The sequence below is a fragment of the Balaenoptera ricei genome, chromosome 14, assembly GCF_028023285.1.
Source record: "Balaenoptera ricei isolate mBalRic1 chromosome 14, mBalRic1.hap2, whole genome shotgun sequence".
Classification (NCBI taxonomy): Eukaryota; Metazoa; Chordata; class Mammalia; order Artiodactyla; family Balaenopteridae; genus Balaenoptera; species Balaenoptera ricei.
Genome location: NC_082652.1, coordinates 34527473 through 34546991, shown reverse-complemented (window position 1 = coordinate 34546991; position 19519 = coordinate 34527473). Strand labels below are relative to the sequence as shown.

General features: G+C 37.2%; 1 non-coding gene across 1 annotated transcript; it reads left to right on the top strand.

Annotated features, from left to right (window-relative positions):
- The first annotated feature begins 16023 nt into the window (after positions 1-16023).
- Positions 16024-16098, top strand: TRNAA-AGC (transfer RNA alanine (anticodon AGC)). Its single transcript has one exon. It is a non-coding gene; the product is annotated as a tRNA-Ala (tRNA).
- Positions 16099-19519: the final 3421 nt, after the last annotated feature.

Sequence of the window (19519 nt, the reverse complement as noted above, 5' to 3'; positions counted from 1 at the left end):
CTGGGCTCAGTTGGGACACTGAGGTGGCTGAACCTCTGTCTCTCTCTGCATGTGGTTCCAGATCTTCTCTCCTCCAAATGGCTTTTCTACATGGTCTTGTCCCATAGTCTAGCATGGAAACCAGATTCCTTAATTGGTGGCTCAGACCTTCCTAAATCACAAAAAGTTGAAGGGGTCAGGTCTCCTTAAAGATTAGGTCTGAAAATGGCACAACATCACTTCTGCCACATCCTACTGGTTAAAGCAACTCACCTAGACTCAGTGTGGCAGGTAACTAAAAATGGCTTGAAAACAGGAAAGAATGGTTCATTGGGGATCATTTTTGTAGACGAGCTACCATACGTGTTAATATAAATGTGTTACTATTAGACAATGTTGGTCTCTGTATTACCTAAAATAATATTTTGCTTCACCAGTGGTATGCAATTTACTCTTTGGGGAACATTTGTTTACCGGTGTTACCATTGTGTCGTATATTTACCTAGAATCACCAAAACCAGTAATAAACATTTAGGGCAATTTAAATAGTACAATGTAGCATGAAATGATTTAACTACCTTTTCAAAGATTTTATAGTTATTAATGAATTGCGTTTTTTTCTTAATGTGCTGCAGGCACTTCATATTCTAGTCAAAACAGAGTGGTCTCCCGCAAGCAATGTGATAAAAAATGGTTTAGACAGACTGTCAAAATCTTCTTTAAGAGAGTTCAGGGGCACTCAATAATCTGAAGAGAGAAGTGAGTGATATCTATTGGTTAAGAATAGAGTGGAAAATACGTATGACAATAAATTATTTGTAACAGAGTAATATGCTTCTTTACACAGCTTTACAAAATAGGTATGAAATTGCCTGAAGCCCATTTATTTTGCTGTTTGAAGTAAAATACCATTTTAAAATAAGCTTTACAGAAGACAACAAATATGCCAGGCAGCTGAAAGAGAATATTTGTAATATGTCTTCAAAACACATAATTAAGTTTCACCAAAAGTGAAATTTTTGTAAATAGAGGTGCCAAGTAAGCTATTACTGTTGCAAAATGCAACTCTTGCATTGATTTGCTATTGACAATAATGGCTACTACATTTCAAGCTACATGATACATATAATTATTAATTTTATCAAGGTTTTTTTCCTTAAAGTCCAGTTCTTCATAATATGACTCCATATTTAAATATTTAAAATTTTGCATAATTTTGATGTTTAAATTTTTTTTTTTAAAGGGAGAACATTTCTTTTTTTTTTCATTAATTAATTCATTTATTTATTTTTGGCTGTGTTGGGTCTTCGTTTCTGTGCGAGGGCTTTCTCTAGTTGCGGCGAGTGGGGGCCACTCTTCATCCCGGTGCGCAGGCCTCTCACTATCGCGGCCTCTCTTGTTGTGGAGCACAGGCTCCAGACGTGCAGGCTCAGTAGTTGTGGCTCACGGGCCTAGTTGCTCCGCGGCATGTGGGATCTTTCCAGACCAGGGCTCGAACCCGTGTCCCCTGCATTGGCAGGCAGATTCTCAACCACTGCGCCACCAGGGAAGCCCCTGTTTAAATATTTTTAATTTAACTATTTTACATAATCCTTTTCTCTTAAACGGCAAAAATTCCTTCTGGGATGCTTTTCATGCACAAGGAAGTAAACTGTTTCAGAACCTAGTTTGTAGTTTATAGCACTAACACCAACGTTATTGCTGGTCGTAGTCCATAGTAACTGTACCTCTGTTAAACGTTTTCTTATTTCTTGTCAGAAATTTCTTAATGTATACTTAACTTGTTAAAACAAGACACTTGCTTGCCAAGTACCAGAAAAAAAGACATACTCAACAGACAATTATGTGTCAGTGATGTGATTTTTACCCCTGAGTATTCTACCGCACACAACCCTCATGTACACTCACACTTAACTAATGCAAATTCTATTTCATTCATTCATTCATTCACAAGCATTTACTTAACATATACTATAAGCCACGCACAATTCTAGGTACTAGAGTATCTGAATGCCCAGGACAGCTCATAAATGAAGGAGCCTAGTCTCTGCTGGAAAAGCTTAACTGGTAATAACTTATATCTGAGTATAAAACATGGGATTGTCCCCTCCTTACTGTCTTTCAGAAAAAGTGTAATAATTTTATATTTGAGTCCTGATATAGTCTTCCATATTAGAGAACACTCTCTCAATGACTTTATTTTGAAACTTGACACTTAAGGAAAGCACCACCCAAACTGTCAACAGTCTCTTTGGCTTCTTAGAGAGGTCATCTCTCTAAAGTAAAAGTGGGCAAAGAAATTTAATGCAAATTTGCTAATTATTCTTGGGGGTGTTATCATGGTTTTGAGTATTGAATGTCATTATGAAAACAACAGAGTGAATAATTATCTGTGGAGACCACAAATCTACATCCACAGGAAGAATTAAAGAAAGAAGAACTGTTGAAGTGCTGTGCAAATGAGTCTTTGAGTCCTCAAATTTTCAGTTACAATACTATACCTGGGTCAAACATCTGCATCTCAAGCAATAATCATGTTAGATCATTCAAAACACATTTTTAGTGATGATGAAGATACATTTTTTAAAAAAGAATATACAGAGTTATATAAAATATTTTCAGGAAATGTTATACAGGAAAAATATCAGAATTTTCTTATTTTTTAGTTTAAATTATTTTTAATACTAAGAATTTCAGACACCCAGAAAACTACGATGAGAACACAACAAACCATGTGCCCACCACCCAACTTTAGCAAACCCTAACACTTTTGTTCATGTTCCAGATGACTTCTTAATTTTAATGAAGTTAACTTATGGATCAATTTTTTCTTTCTTGGATCATATTTCAGTGTCGTATCTAAAAAGTTATCACCCAACCCAAGGTCATTACAGATTTTCCCCTATGTTATCTTCTAGAAGTTGTGTAGTTTTGTATTTTACATTTAGGCTAATGATCTATTTTGAGCTAATTTTTGTGAAAGAAGAAAAGTCTGTGTCTAGATTCATTTTTCTGCATGTTCATGTGCATTTATTATAGCAAAACTTATTGAAAAAACTATCCTTTCTCCATTGAATTTCCTTTGCTTCTTTGTCAAAGATATGTTGACAATATCCGGGCTCTATTCTGTTCCATTGATCTATGTGTGTATTCTTTCACCAATACCACAGTGTCCTGATTACTGTAGCATTATATTAAATCCACGTAGTACTTTGTTATGGAAGCCCTAAGAAACTGTTATAGATTTTGGTGCCAGGAGTGGGATGCTGCTCTAACAAATACCTAAAAATGGTGAAGTGTTTTGGAATTGAATAATGGGTAGGGACTGGAAAAATTTTGTGGTGCATGATAGAAAAACTTAGATTGCCTTGAAGAGACTGTTGTTAGAAATATAGACATAAATGGTGATTTTGGTGAGGGCTCAGAAAGAAGTGAGAACTATAGAAAAAGCTTTTATGTTGGCAAATTCATATATCAACATGAACAGAATATGTCTAGAAATATTCAAAGTGCTTCTGGTAAGGTCTCAGGTGGAGATGAGTAACATGTTATTGGAAACTGAATCAAAGATGATGCTATTTATAAAGTGACAGAGAACTTGACTACATTCTCTTCTGCTGTTGGGTGAAAAGTAGAATTTGTAAGGGATGAACCTGGATATCTAGCTGAGATTTCCAAGAAAAGTGTAGAAGGTGCAGTCTTCTTTCTTCTTGCTGCTCATAGTAAAAAGTTAGGGGAAACAGATAACTTGAGGAAGGAACTGCTAAGCAAAAAGGAACCAGAATTTGGTGGTTGGGAATGTTCTAAGCCTATTCAGAGAGCTGAAAATAGAGCCAAGGTTATGTCTGGTTAATCTTTTGGTGAAGAGATTAGGCACGTGACTCATAGGTCCATCAACCATCTCAGCAGAAACACTGCCAGCTTGGACTAACAGTGGAAGAGATGCATGCAGTGAGGACATGCAATGTGATCACACAGCCCTGTGATGCTATTCAAATACAAGCCCAGGGATACCAAGCACTGCCAGCAACCAGCAGAAGTGAGAATAGAGAACACGGGCATGCCAACACGTTGATTTTAAACCTGCAGCCTTCAAAACAGTGAAAAACATTTTTGTTGTTTTAAGTTCCCTAGTTTGTAGTAATTTGTTATGGCAGCCCTAGGAAATGAATACAAGAAATTTTATGGTGATGAAGAAATTGGAATTCTTCAGGAAAATAGATTTGAATCTAGAAGCCATTAGGCAACAGCTTACACATATGAATATCCAGTTGGTATGTGAACATCCAGTTGGTACCCAGACTGTAATCTCAAGGAATAAAAGTTAACTTAATTCTCTCATTTTTTCCAAAGCTGAGCAGTTTAATTCTCTTTTTGGCTTCTCTTCTGTAAATCCATACAATCAAGGTTTCATCATCTAGCCCAAGCAGCTTATAAACATGTTGTCATAAACAAAGACAATTTTGTCCGTGAGAAGAATTTTGGTTAACTTTTAATTTTTTAATAAGTTCATAAATAAGTAGAATTCTTATGGTAGAAATTGTTTATATTTTTCAGACATGTCTTTTTATTCCCTGCCTATTCTTATGATAATTCCAGGAAATAAATGACATATTTTTAAAATTAAAAAAAATTTAACTTAAAATCTCACAGAATCAAGAGAAAGTGTGATATTATTCTTTTAGGGGACAATAACAGTGGTGACAAATACATTTTACATTTAATTTCAAATTAAATTAAATTTCACAAAATATTAACTCCTACTGCACATGATACAATCTGATTTGTGTATCCTGTCCTGTCCTATCCTATCCTATTCTCTTTTATGTCATAAAAGAGGGATGACCATGACCAACCAAGCTGATTTCATGAATCAATTTCTGGAAAGTAGTGTGTATGGAAAATGCTACTCTAGCACTCCCTAACTTTCTTACACTATTTATTTCTAGTGAAGTACAGACTCCTTTTGGCTGAGCCAAAAGGAGTCTGTACTTCACTAGAAGTAGAGCCAAAAGGAGTCTGTACTTCACTAGAAATAAACATGGCTGCAGTTTCTTAAATTATGTTTTACTCTTGTCTGTTGCTCTTAATACTATAAACAGTCTTTTAATAGAAAAATATTGAGGTATACTCATCAATATGGTACCTAAGGCACAGTGCCTTTCATGAATAATTTGACATATGATCATCTATTATTTTCATGTTCATTATATAAAGAGAACAGGGAGGTTTTCAATCTGTCCAAGTGTTTATGAATAAATGTTATTATCTTGATAAAACTCTCCAAGGTGGTAAAACAGATAAGGCAGAAGATAGCCATGTGCTGATGCCATGCATTCCTGGTACAGATTCAGCTCTTGTTTATCATGGAAAGAGCGAATGAGAAAACCACTGAAATTAGAGAGAATTTGCATTGACTTTAAGAAAATAGTGATTGGACGGGGTGCTTCAAGATGGCAGAGGAGGAAGATGTGGAGATTACCTTCCTCCCCACAAATATATCAAAACTACATCTACAGGTGGAACAACTCGTACAGAACACCTACTGAACACTGGCAGAAGACCTCAGACTTCCCAAAAGGCAAGCAACTCCCCACGTACCTGGGTAGGACAAAAGAAAAAAGAAAAAACAGAGACAAAAGAATAGGGATGGGACCTGCCCCTCAGGGAGGGAGCTGTGAAGGAGGAAAAGTTTCCACACACTAGGAAGTCCCTTCACTGGCGGAGATGGGGAGTGGGCAGGGGGGAAGCTTTGGAGCCACAGAGGAGAGCGCAGCAACAGGGGTGCAGAGGGCAAAGCAGACAGACTCCTGCACAGAAGATCGGTGCCGACCAACACTCACCAGCCTGAGAGACTTCTCTGCTCACCTGCCGGGGCGGGTGGGGGCTGGGAGCTGAGGCTCCAGCTTTGGAGGTAATTTCCCAGGGAGAGGACTGGGGTTAGCTGCATGAACACAGCCTGAAGGGGGCTAGTGCTCCACAGCTAACTGGGAGGGAGTCTGGGAAAAAGTCTGGAGACCATAAGAGTCAAGAGACCATTGTTTCCGGGTGCGCAAGGAGAGGGGATTCAGAGCCCTGCCTGAACGAGCTTCAGAGATGGGCGTGAGCCATGACTATCAGTGCAGAAACCAGAGACAGGCATGAAATGCTAACACTGCTGCTGCAGCCACCAAGAAGCCTGTGTGCAAGCACAGGTCACTATCCACACCTCCCCTCCCAGGAGCCTATGCAGCCTGACACTGCCAGGGTCCTGTGATCCAAGGAGAACTTCCCCGGGACAATAAACGGTGCCCCCCAGGTGGTTCCAACATCATGCTGGCCTCTGCTGCCACAGGCTAGCCCCTCATTCCATACCCCTCCCACCCCCCAGCCTGAGTGAGCCAGAGTCCCCTAATCAGCCACTCCTTTAACCCCCTCCTGTCTGGGCAGGAACAAATGCCCTCAGGCGACCTACATGCAGAGGTGGGGCCAAACCCAAAGCTGAACGGCAGGAGCTGTGCGAACAAAGAAGAGAAAGGGAAATTTCTCCATGCAGCCTCAGGGGGTGCAGCCTCAGGGGAAGCAGATTAGATCGACACAGTCAACTTGATGTACCCTTCATATGTGGAATACCTGAATAGACAACGAATCATCTGAAAATTGAGGCAGTGGACCTTGGGAGTAACTGTAGACTTAGGGTTTGCTGTCTGCAACTGACTTGTTTCTGATTTTTATCTTTATCTTAGTACAGTTTTTAGCACTTAATATCATTGGTGGGTTTATTTACTGGTTTGGTTGCTCTCTTCATTTTTTTTTTTTTTACTTTTTAAAAACTTTTTTATTTTAATAATTATTTTTTCTTGTAATTATTTTATTTTTATTTTTTAATTAATTAATATATTTTCTTTCTTTTTTTTTCTCCCTCTTCTTCTGAGCCGTGTGGGTGACAGGGTCTTGAGCTCCGCACTGGTATCAGGCCTGAGCCTCTAAGGTGGGAGAGACGAGTTCAGGACATTGGACCACAAGAGACCACCCGGCCCCACGTAATATCAATCAGTGAGACCTCTCCCAGAGATCTCCATCTCAATACTAAGACCCAGCTCCATTCAAAGACCATGCTGGACACACCATGCCAAACAACTAGCAATACAGGAACACAACCCCACCCATTAGCAGAGAAGCTACCTAAAATCATACTAAGTTCACAGACACCCCAAAACACATCACTGGACGCCACCCTGCCCACCAGAAAGACAAGTTCCAGCCCCACCCACCAGAACACAAGCACCAGTCCCCCTTCCCCTCCAGGAAGCCTACACAACCCACTGAACCAACCTTACCCACTTGGAGGGCAGACACAAAAAGAACAGGAACTACGAACCTGCAGCCTGTGAAAAGGAGACCCCAAACACAGTAAGTTAAGCAAAATGAGAAGACAGACAAATATGTAACAGATGAAGGAGCAAGGTAAACACCCACCAGAACAAACAAATGAAGAGGAAATAGGAAGTCTACCGGAAAAAGAATTCAGAGTAATGATAGTAAAGATGATCCAAAATCTTAGGAAACAGAATGGAGAAAATAAAAGAAACATTTAACAAGGATCTAGAAGAACTAAAGAGCAAACAAACAATCATGAACAACACAATAAATGAAATTAAAAATTCTCTAGGAGGAATCAATAGCAGAAGAACGGATAAGTGAGCTGGAAGATAAAATAGTGGAAATAACTACCGCAGAGCAGAATAAAGAAAAAAGAATGTAAAGAGTTGAGGACAGTCTCAAAGACCTCTGGGACAAAATTAATCATACCATCATTCGAATTACAGGGGTCCAGAAGAAGAAGAGAAAAAGAAACGGTCTGAGAAAATATTTGAAGAGATTATAGGTGAAAACTTCCCTAACATGGGAAAGGAAATAGTTAAGTCCGGGAAGCAGAGAGAGTACCATACAGGATAAATCCAAGGAGAAACACATCAAGACACGTATTAATCGAACTATCAAAAATTAATTACAAAGAAAAAATATTAAAAGTAGCAAGGGAAAAACAACAAATAATATACAAGGGAATCCCCATAAGGTTAACAGCTGATCTTTCAGCAGAAACTCTACAAAGCCAGAAGGGAGTGGCAGGATATACTTAAAGTGATGAAGGAGAAAAACCTACAGCCAAGATTACTCTACCCAGAAAGGACCTCATTCAGATTCGACAGAGAAATTAAAAGCTTTACAGACAAGCAAAAGCTAAGAGAATTCAGCACCACCAAACCAGCTTTACAACAAATGCTAAAGGAACTTCTCTAGGCAGGAAACATAAGAAAAGGAAAAGACCTACAATAACAAACCCAAAACAATTAAGAAAATGGTAATAGGAACATACATATCGATAACTACCTTAAATGTAAATGGATTAAATGCTCCCATCAAAAGACACAGACTGACTGAATGGATACAAAAACAAGACCTGTATATATGCTGTCTACAAGAGCCCCACTTCAGACCTAGGGACACATACAGACTGAAAGTAAGGAGATGGAAAAAGATATTCCATGCAAATGGAAATCAAAAGAAAGCTGGAGTAGCAATTCTCATATCAGACAAAATAGACTTTAAAATAAAGACTATTACAAGAGACAAAGAAGGACACTACACAATGATCAAGGGATCAATCCAAGAAGAAGATATAACAATTGTAAATATTTATGCACCCAACATAGGAGCACTTCAATACATAAGGCAAATGTTAACAGCCATGAAAGGGGAAATCGACAGTAACACAGTCATAGTAGGGGATTTTAACACCCCATTTTCACCAATGGACAGATCATCCAAAATGAAAATAAATAAGGAAACACAAGCATTAAATGATACATTAAACAAGATGGAATTAATTGATATTTATAGGACATTCCATCCAAAAACAACAGAATACACTTTCTTCTCAAGTGCTCATGGAACATTCTCTAGGATAGATCATATCCTGGGACACAAATCAAGCCTTGGTAAACTTGGGAAAATTGTAATCATATCAAGTATCTTTTCCGACCACAACACTATGAGACTAGACATCAATTACAGGAAAAAAATTGTAAAAAATACAAACACATGGAGGCTAAATAATAAGCCACTAAATAACCAAGAGATCACTGAAGATATCAAAGAGTTAATCAAAAAATACCTGAAACAAATGACAGTGAAAACACGACAAACGAAAACCTATGGGATGCAGCAAAAGCACTTCTAAGAGGGAAGTTTACAGCAGTAAAATCCTAACTCAAGAAACATCTCAAATAAACAACCTAACCTTACACCTAAAGCTATTAGAGAAAGAAGAACAAAAAAACCCCAAAGTTAGCAGAAGGAAAGAAATCATAAAAATCAGATCAGAAAAAAAATGAAAACGAAATGAAGAAACAATAGCAAAGATCAATAAAACTAAAAACTGGTTCTTTGAGAGGATAAAATTGATAAACCATTAGCCAGCCTCATCAAGAAAAAAAGGAGAAGACTCAAATCAACAGAATTAGAAATGAAAAAGAAGTAACAGCTGACACTGCAGAAATACAAAGGATCATGAGAGATTACTACAAGCAACTATATGCCAATAAAATGGACAACCTCGAAGAAATGGACAAATTCTTAGAAAAGCACAACCTTTGAGACTGAACCAGGAAGAAATAGAAAATAGAAACAGACCAATCACAAGCACTGAAATTGAAACTGTGATTATAAATCTTCCAACAAACAAAAGCACAGGACCAGATGGCCTCACAGGTGAATTCTATCAAAAATTTAGAGAAGAGCTAACACCTATTCTTCTCAAACTCTTCCAAAATATAGCAGAGGGAGGAACACTCCCAAACTCATTTTACGAGGCCACCATCACCCTGATACCAAAACCAGACAAAGATGTCACAAAAAAAGAAAACTACAAGCTAATATCACTGAAGAACATAGATGCAAAATTCCTCAACAAAATACTAGTAAACAGAATCCAACAGCACATTAAAAGGATCATACACCATGATCAAATAGGGTTTATCCCAGGAAAGCAAGGATTCTTCAATATACACAAGTCAGTCAATGTGATATACCATATTAACAAATTGAAGAATAAAAACCATATGATAATCTCAATCGATGCAGAAAAAGCTTTCAACAAAATTCAACACCAATTTATGATAAAATGTCTCCAGAAAGGAGGCATAGAGGGAAGTTACCTCAACATAACAAATTCCATTTATGACAAATGCACAGCCAACATCGTTCTCAATGGTGAAAAACTGAAACCATTTCCACTAAGATCAGGAACAGGACAAGGTTGTCCACTCTCACCACTATTATTCAACATAGTTTTGGAAGTTTTAACCACAGCAATAAGAGAGGAAAAAGAAATAAAAGGAATCTAAATCAGAAAAGAAGAAGTAAAACTGTCACTGTTTGTAGATGACAGGATACTATACATGGAGAATCCTAAAGACGTTACCAGAAAACTACTAGAGCTAATCAATGAATTTGGTAAAGTAGCAGGATACAAAATTAATGCACAGAAATCTCTTGCATTCCTATACACTAATGATGAAAAATCTGAAAGAGAAATTAAGGAAACCCTTCTATTTACCATTGCAACCAAAAGAATAAAACACCTAGGAATAAACCTACCTAAGGAGACAAAAGACCTGTACTCAGAAAACTATAAGACACTGATGAAAGAAATTAAAGATGATACAAACAGATGGAGAGATATACCATGTTCTTGGATTGGAAGAATCAACATTGTGAAAATGAATATATTACCCAAAGCAATCTGCAGATTCAATGCAATCCCTATCAAACTACCAATGGCATTTTTCAAAGAACTAGAACAAAAAATTTCACAATTTGTATGGAAACACAAAAGAACCCGAATAGCCAAAGCAATCTTGAGAAAGAAAAACAGAGCTGGGGGAATCAGGCTACCTGACTTCAGACTATACAACAAAGCTACAGTAATGAAGACAGTATGGTACTGGCACAAAAACAGAAATATAGATCAATGGAACAGGATAGAAAGCCCAGAGATAAACCCACGCACATATGGTCAACTTACCTTTGATAAAGGAGGCAAGAGTATACAATGGAGAAAAGACAGCCTCTTCAATAAGTGGTGCTGGGAAAACTGGACAGCTACATGTAAAAGAATGAAATTAGAACACTCCCTAACACCATACACAAAAATAAACTCAAAATGGATTAAAGACCTAAATGTAAGGCCAGACACTATCAAACTCTTAGAGGAAAACATAGGAAGAAAACTCTTTGACATAAATCAAAGCATGATCCTTTTTGACCCATCTCCTAAAGAAACGGAAATAAAAACAAAAATAAACAAATGGGACCTAGTGAAACGTAAATGCTTTTTTACAGCAAAGGAAACCATAAACAAGATGAAAAGGCAACCCTCAGAATGGGAGAAAATATTTGCAAATGAAGCAAGTGACAAAGGATTAATCTCCAAAATATACAAGCAGCGCAGGCGGATCAATATAAAAAAAAACAAACAACCCAATCCAAAAATGGTTAGAAGATCTAAAGAGATATTTCTCCAAAGAAGATATACAGATTGCCAACAAACACATGAAAGGATGCTCAACATCACTAATCATTAAAGAAATGCAAATCAAAACTACAATGAGGGATCACCTCACACCAGTCAGAATGGCCATCATCAAAAAAATCTACAAACAATAAATGCTGGAGAGGGTGTGGAGAAAAGGGGACCCGCTTGCACTGTTGGTGGGAATGTAAATTGATACAGCCACTATGGAGAACAGTATGGAGGTTCCTCAAAAAACTAAAAATAGAACTAGCATATGACCCAGCCATCCCACTACTGGGCATATACCTTGAGAAAACCATAATTCAAAAAGAGTTGTGTACTACAACGTTCATTGTAGCTCTACTTACAATAGCCAGGACATGGAAGCAACCTAAATGTCCATCAACAGATGCATGGATAAAGAAGATGTGGCACATATATGCAATGGAATATTACTCAGCTATAAAAAGAAATGAAATTGAGTTATTTGTAGCTAGGTGGATGGACCTGGAGGGTGTCATACAGAGTGAAGTAAGTCAGAAAGAGAAAAACAAATACTGTATGCTAACACATATATATATGGAATCTAAAAAAAAAAAAAAAAACTGGTTCTGAAGAACCTAGGGGCAGAACAGGAATAAAGACACAGACATAGAGAATGGACTTGAGGACACGGGGAGGACGAAGGGTAAGCTGGGATGAAGTGAGAGAGTAGCACTGACATGTATATACTACCAAATTTAAACTAGATAGCTAGTGGGAAGCAGCTGCATAGCACAGGGAGATCATCTCGATGCTTTGTGTCCACCTAGAGGGGTGGGTTAGGGTGGGTGGGAGGGAGATGCAACAGGGAGGGGATATGGGGATATATGTATATGTATAGCTGATTCAGTTTGTTACACAGCAGAAACTAACACAACATTGTAAAGCAATTATACTCCAATAAAGATGTAAAAATAAATAAGTAAAGCTTAAAATATGATGATTTGAGAAAAAAAATAAAATAGTGATTGGCAGTTGTAGGACATGAGTGGTAATCTACTCATTAACTACGGATGTTACCATGGACACCAGTGCAGTACAGAAAATCATGAGTGGGAGAAAAAAAATTATGAGAACCAAGAATAGTATCTTTACATAAAGTATGTATTTCTGAAAGATAATTATTTACTTGCAATTTTCTGAGTTTTTCTTTTGTTTCAGTCTCTGATCTTTTTAAATGTCAAAGTCCCTCCTAGCAGAAGCAGAAAAAGAGCTTGATAGAAGCAATATTAACAGCTATTTGCATTCTACCCTATTTTGATCCTTTCTTTTCGTCAATTTGTAAAAACCTCTAATGTTTACAGAACTGATTAGAAGACACACGTGCTGTCCTTTAGAATAATCAGTCTTACAAATGGTATGCTCCTTCAATGTTATGTATTGTTTGTTTTAGTGCAAACACAAATACTGTAATCTTGCTTTTGAAGAAATGATATCAACCAGTCATTCAGCTCTATTGTTAAATATTTCATTTATACATTTATATTTTCATTTATTTCATAGATTAATGTTATAAAATGATAATGAAATTCTGAAATAAATGTATATATGTCTAATGTCATGGTACAAGTTTGCTACTGTGTTCAGAGACACGAATGGGAAATTTGTCATGATTTTGTTCTGGGCATGATATTTACATGCAATGGAAGACAAGAGCATAAAGCAGAGAAAGAAAAACTGGAAGATTGGTAGAGCAGAGCACATATCAGTCAGGGTACAATCAGGGAAGAAGAACCAGTAGGTGAGAGTGTGAGTGAGTGTGTGCCCATATGGATTTGTTTTGGGGGATTGGCTTACACAATTGTGGGTGCTTATTAAGCATCTCTGTAAGACCAGTGTCTCCTCATATAATGCTAGATCTTGAAGTTAGCAAGGCAGGCAATCAAAAGGAGTATGGAGGCAAATGGAGAAGACCAAAAGCAGGATAGAATCCATACGCATGAGCTGGAAACCCACACGGATGGGCCGAATCCATGTCCTGTTGGCTCTGCCCTTGGCGATGAGCACAGAAGTCATCCCCTTTGTCGTGAAGCTAAGACATGTAGCACAGGAGGCAGAGAGCTAAAGGAGGTTCCAAGAAAAGGTGAAGCAATGGTAGATTCAGCTACTTTTCACGCCAACAAGGTGAGTCAGCAGATCTGCAACAATGCGTATGAACTACACAGTGTTGGTGCTTACTTTCTGCCTTCCAAGTAGCGCAAGGGTATCCCTTGTGGCTGAGTCTTTTCCTCAGTTGTCCTTTGCAGGTATGGTTAAAGGTTTCTCCCCTGTATTCTCTTTATAGCCCTTATTTTGTCTTTTAAAAAATTTTTTATTGGTGTATAGTTGATTTACAATGTTGTGCTAGTTTCAGGTATACAGCAAAGTGACTCAGTTATACATACAGTACATATATCCACTCTTTTTTCAATTCTTTTCCCATAAAGGTCATAACAGAGTATTGAGTAGAGTTCCCTGTGCTATACAGCAGATCCTTATTAGTTACCTATTTTATATATAGAAGTGTGTACATGTCAGTCCCAATCTCCCAATTTATTCTTCCCCCACCCTTACCCCCTGGTAACCATAAGTTTGTTATCTACATCTGTAACTCTATTTCTATTTTGTAGATAAGTTCATTTGTACAGTTTTTTTTTAGTTTCCACATATGAGTGATATATTATATTTGTCTTTCTCTATCTGACTTACTTCACTTAGTATGACAATCTCTAGGTCCATCCACGTTGCTGCAAATGGCATTATTTTGTTCTTCTCTATGGCTGAGTAATATTCCATTGTGTATATGTACCACATCTTCTTTATCCATTCCTCTGTTTATAGTGCTTTGCAAATTAAAATAATAGTTATCATGAACTGAACATTTGCTATATGTTCAATATATCAGGCACACATGTTGTCTCATTTAATCCTCAAATACTTCTTGTGAGGTAAAGTACATTAATAACCCAATTTTTCAGAATGAAGAAACCAAGACTTTAAAAGGTTAATAAATGTACATGAGGCTATAACGCTAAACTATTGACAGGATGGAAACACAGATCTTCGTGTCTAGGGTCATTCTCACACTCTGAAATTCCACACCATGGCTGGCTTTATTATACCACACATGTGAGTAAACTCTGATTATTTCTATCTATATGTGTCTGTTTTTTCCAGCACACTGGAAACTCCTTAAAGGCAAGAGAATGTCTTACATTTTTCTCTTCTCATGTCAATTTGTATTTCCTCTTATACTTTTATCATTCTATAGCCAGATTATTATTTTTTCATTGTAAAAACAGAATAAAATCTAATTTTAAGGTAACTTCCGTAAATTATGATAAAATGCTTTTTTATGGCAGTAACTTTTGGGCAGATAATTATGACTATAAAAGCTTCAAGAAGATTCCAGAAGCTTAACAGATTTTTTAATTGCCTAAAAACATTCATCAGTTCTTTGGAGTGATAAACTACCATCGTGCTCTTGTACATAAAATTTCAGCACCCTCATATTTGATAGTGACTGGCCCATGGCTACCAGCATAATCACTAGGAGAAGTGACTGCTGTCGGGCACCAGAGAAGTGTTAACAAGAAGGTCATTTCCCTTCACCCTGAAAACAACAGCACAAAGAAAATGGATGCTTTGGTGATGACAAGATGATAAAGAAATAAAATTAAAAGGAAATTAGGAAGAGAAAAATATTGAATGAGGAAAGCAACACCAAAATCAAAACAGGTCCCCATATGAGGAAAGGGATCTTCATTATGAGAGAAGAATTTGCTGACAGCCTCCTGAGTGCACTAAGCCCATTATTGAAAGAGGTGTCATTGGACTAATTAGTCATAGGACTAATTTTCAAATAGAGCATTTATTAGCATTGGCTAGAGAAAATTATTGAAAATAGAAAACATTAAAAAAAATGGTTCTATAGGAAAGCAGAGGATTTTTAACACTGATTCTTGACTTGCACCTTTTAAAAGTATTAAATGTGTGATTCCAAATGTATTTTGAGCTCTTCTTAAAAGGCAGGCAGAACTCTGCTAGCTTCTGGGCATACAGTGATGAATCAGTAAAGGTCCCTCACCTTACAGAGATGACAGTATAACAGGGACACATACAAGAATGAGGTGATCACACGTCAGGGTGAGAAGTGCAACCACAGGACAAGACACAGAAAGGGAACCAGACCAAGTGTTAAGACTTCAGAGCAGCCTTTCCAGAGGTTATGTGACATGAAGGATGGGTAGAATTTAAAGAAAAGAGCTTAAGAACAGGAAAGAATATTCAAAGCAAGAAAACAGTGTACAAAATGATAGTAAGTGAGAAAACATGGCATATTCTGGCAACAGCAGTCCCTACCAACCGAAAGTTTACATTTTAGAAATGTACTGTGAATGGCAAACCATGGTTGGCATAGGCAAGGTCTCACTAAAAGGCCCAAATCAGGTACAATAGATGAGGGAGGACGGGGTGTAGCTCAGTGGTAGAGCACATGCTCAGCATGCATGAGGCTCTGGGTTCAATTTCCAGCACCTCCATTTTTGATTGATTAAAAAAACAAAAAAAAAACACATTGTCTTAGTCAATCTTCCCAAAAACTCAAATAAGGAAACTGAGCCTCAGAGAGTTTATTTAAATAATACGTCCAGTGTGACACAGCTGGTAAATTGGGAAAGTGAGATTCAAACTCAGAAGCCCAGCCTCTTTTTGTTTTTCACTAGCTTTCTATGTTTTGAGCTTGAGGTCCCAGTACAATCTGAAAATGAAAATGTCAAAGTAGGAAAACGGGCGATTTCAGATTTTGAGCTTAGGAGGGAGACTATATAATTTCTAAATGTGACTCGATGGTCATGAGTGTCTGTCCATGGAGAGTGAGAAGATGCAGAGTCCAAGATAGAGTACTGAGCCATAAACAAAGTAGGGGATAGAGAGTTCACAGAGAAGACAGAGAAAAGGCAACCATAAAAAGGAATTGAACAAGAAACAGCAGTGTGTCATAGAAGCCAGGAAAATAGACAAATTTTAAAGGAAGTCTTCAGTGTCAAATGCCTATAATTTACACTGCTGCATGATGTATAGGAAAGTTGTTTAGAGAGTAGATCCTAAGCGTTCTCATCACAAGGAGAAGTTTTTTCTTTTGTTTTTATTGTATCTATATGAGATGATAGATGTTAACTAAGCCTACTGTGATAGTCATTTCAAAACATATGTAAATCTGCACCCCAATGTTCATAGCAACACTATTTACAGTAGCCAAGACATACAAACTACCTAAATGTCCATCAACAGGTGAATGGATAGGGAGTTCCCTGGCAGTGCAGTAGTTAAGAATCTGCTTGCCAATGTAGGGGACACGGGTTCGAGCCCTGGTCTGGGAAGATCTCGCATGCCGTGGAGCAACTAAGCCTGTGTGCCACAACTACTGAAGCCTGTGCGCCCAGAGCCCGTGTCCCGCGACAAGAGAAGCCACTGCAATGAGAAGCCCGCGCATCATAAAGAAGAGTAGCCCCTGCTTGCCGCAACTACGTGCAGCGACGAAGACCCAACGCAGCCAAAATAAAAATAAATAAATAAATTTATTAAAAAAACAGGTGCATGGATAAAGAAGATGTGGTACATATATACAATGGATTATTACTCAGCCATAAAAAAGAATGAAATAATGCCATTTGCAGCAACATGGATGGACCTAGAGATTATCATACTATGTGAAGTAAATCAGATGAAGAAAGACTAATATCATATGATATCACTTATATATGGAATCTTAAAAAAAAGATACAAATGAACTTATTTACAAAACAGAAACAGGCTCACAGACACAGAAAACAAACTTATGGTTACCAAAGGGGAAAGAGAGGGGAGGGATAAATTAGGAGCTTGGGATTAACAGATACACACTACTATATATAATACAGATAAACAACAAGGGCCTACTGTATAGCACAGGGAACTATATTCAGTATCTTGTAATAACCTATAAGGGAAAAGAATCTGAAAAAGAATGTATATACTATTGCTGTACAGCAGAAACCAACACAACACTATAAATCAACTATACTTCAAAAAAAAAACCATATGTAAACCAAATCATCATGCTGTATACCTTAAACTTATACACTCATGTTTGTCAATTACTTATTAATAAAACTGGGGAAAAAGATCATGTTAAGTAATAACTTTAAGTCAGCCATGTGTTACAGCAATGAGAAGATTATTGGTAACCGTGAAGATGTCTTTCAGTAGAGTGTTAAGGATGGAAGCCAGTGTAAATTGCGTTTTGGTTTTTTTTTTTTTTTGGATAAAAGAAAGAAATGGGAAAGTGGAGAGTGCAATTGTTCAAGAAGTTTGATGGTAAGGGGGAGGAGAAATAAAGGGGGATGTTGGTTCTAGGAAGCCTATTTGTAACTATTAGAGATACTTAAATATGCTTAAATGCTGTCATAAAGGAGCCACACAGCCAGGCTTCCCGTGGAGGGAATGCAAAAGGTCAGGCTTTGGTTCATAGTTTTCCTATTTCACAGTAACAAGGTGGTGTTTTCTGCTCACTTACTAAACCAAGTCATTAGGGAGATGCAACATGTACATGCTGATAACTGACATTTTGCTAAGACGTGAATATTTTGCATCTCCTTTTCTCCTGAGGACCATTGTTGCTAAAGTTAAAAACTCAACTATGAGATATGTTCAACACAGACAATATAAGTAGGGTTCCCTGCTGATAGGACCTTATAGGCTATGAGGCTCTTGCAGTAATTATAAAGGGACGTGCTTGGCCATGGCTGAACGTTAGCCATCACCACAAGAATATGGAAAGAAATGATCAGGAGTATGGGACATGGACCTGGGCTGGGTGTTTTTCCTTCCTCTGGTAGTACTGCTGGTAATTCACAGAATCATGACATGAGTGGAAATGCAGTGAGATTCATTCCAAGTTATAATACCTCTATTACCGAAATAGTCGTATTTGGGCAGAAAAAAACATAGTATTACTATATCAATTGGTAGCTTATCTAGAGCAAATACTGCTTTTGTGATCTTATCAATACTTAATATTTTGAACCTATTAAAAATCTTTTATTTTTATTTCTCCTATAACCCATAAACGAGAATCAGGCTTTTAGTTTGTTTAAAAAATCAAACTTATTGTTCTTTTCCTGGTTTTAAACATAACACGTGCTCATTATAGAGGTGTGTATGGTAAATAACTGTTCAAATAGAAAATTAAAATGTCACTCATTTATTCTACTCATATATGAGAGCTATTTTCATTTATGATTTTATTTCCCTTTAGACTTCATTCTGTATATTAGATTTCTTTCTTAGGCAATTCTTTTATAAAATGTATCAAAATAATTCTATTTTAAAATAGAATTTTATCTAGCTATATAATAGCATTATTTAAAAACATGCATATGATATTCAATTATAAATATATAGAAATAAAATATTAAATAATATAAAACTATAATGTATTTAACCATTGTACTATTCTTCAACAGTCAAGGATATTATAAATAATTCAGTGATCAAGATCTTTGTACCTAATTATTTGTTTTGTTTTCCCCACTTAGGATAGATCCATAGAATGGGAATTATTAAATATATTATGAAATAGTAGAATAATAATAGATTATTAAGTAGTAATACTATAGAGTTAGTTTTTATTCTGAGTCTAACCATTAAATTCCTGCCACCAAATTTGGATTCTGATGAGACTGATCATTTCAGTGGTTTCATAGGGCCTTCCTTGGTGGTGCAGTGGTTAAGAATCAGCCTGCCAATGCAGGGGACATGGGTTCAAGCCCCGGTCTGGGAAGATCCCACATGCCGCAGAGCAACTAAGCCTGTGCGCCACCACTACTGAGCCTGTGCTCTAGAGCCTGCGAGCCACAATTACTGAGCCCATGTGCCACAACTACTGAAGCTCCACAACAAGAGAAGCCACCGCATTGAGAA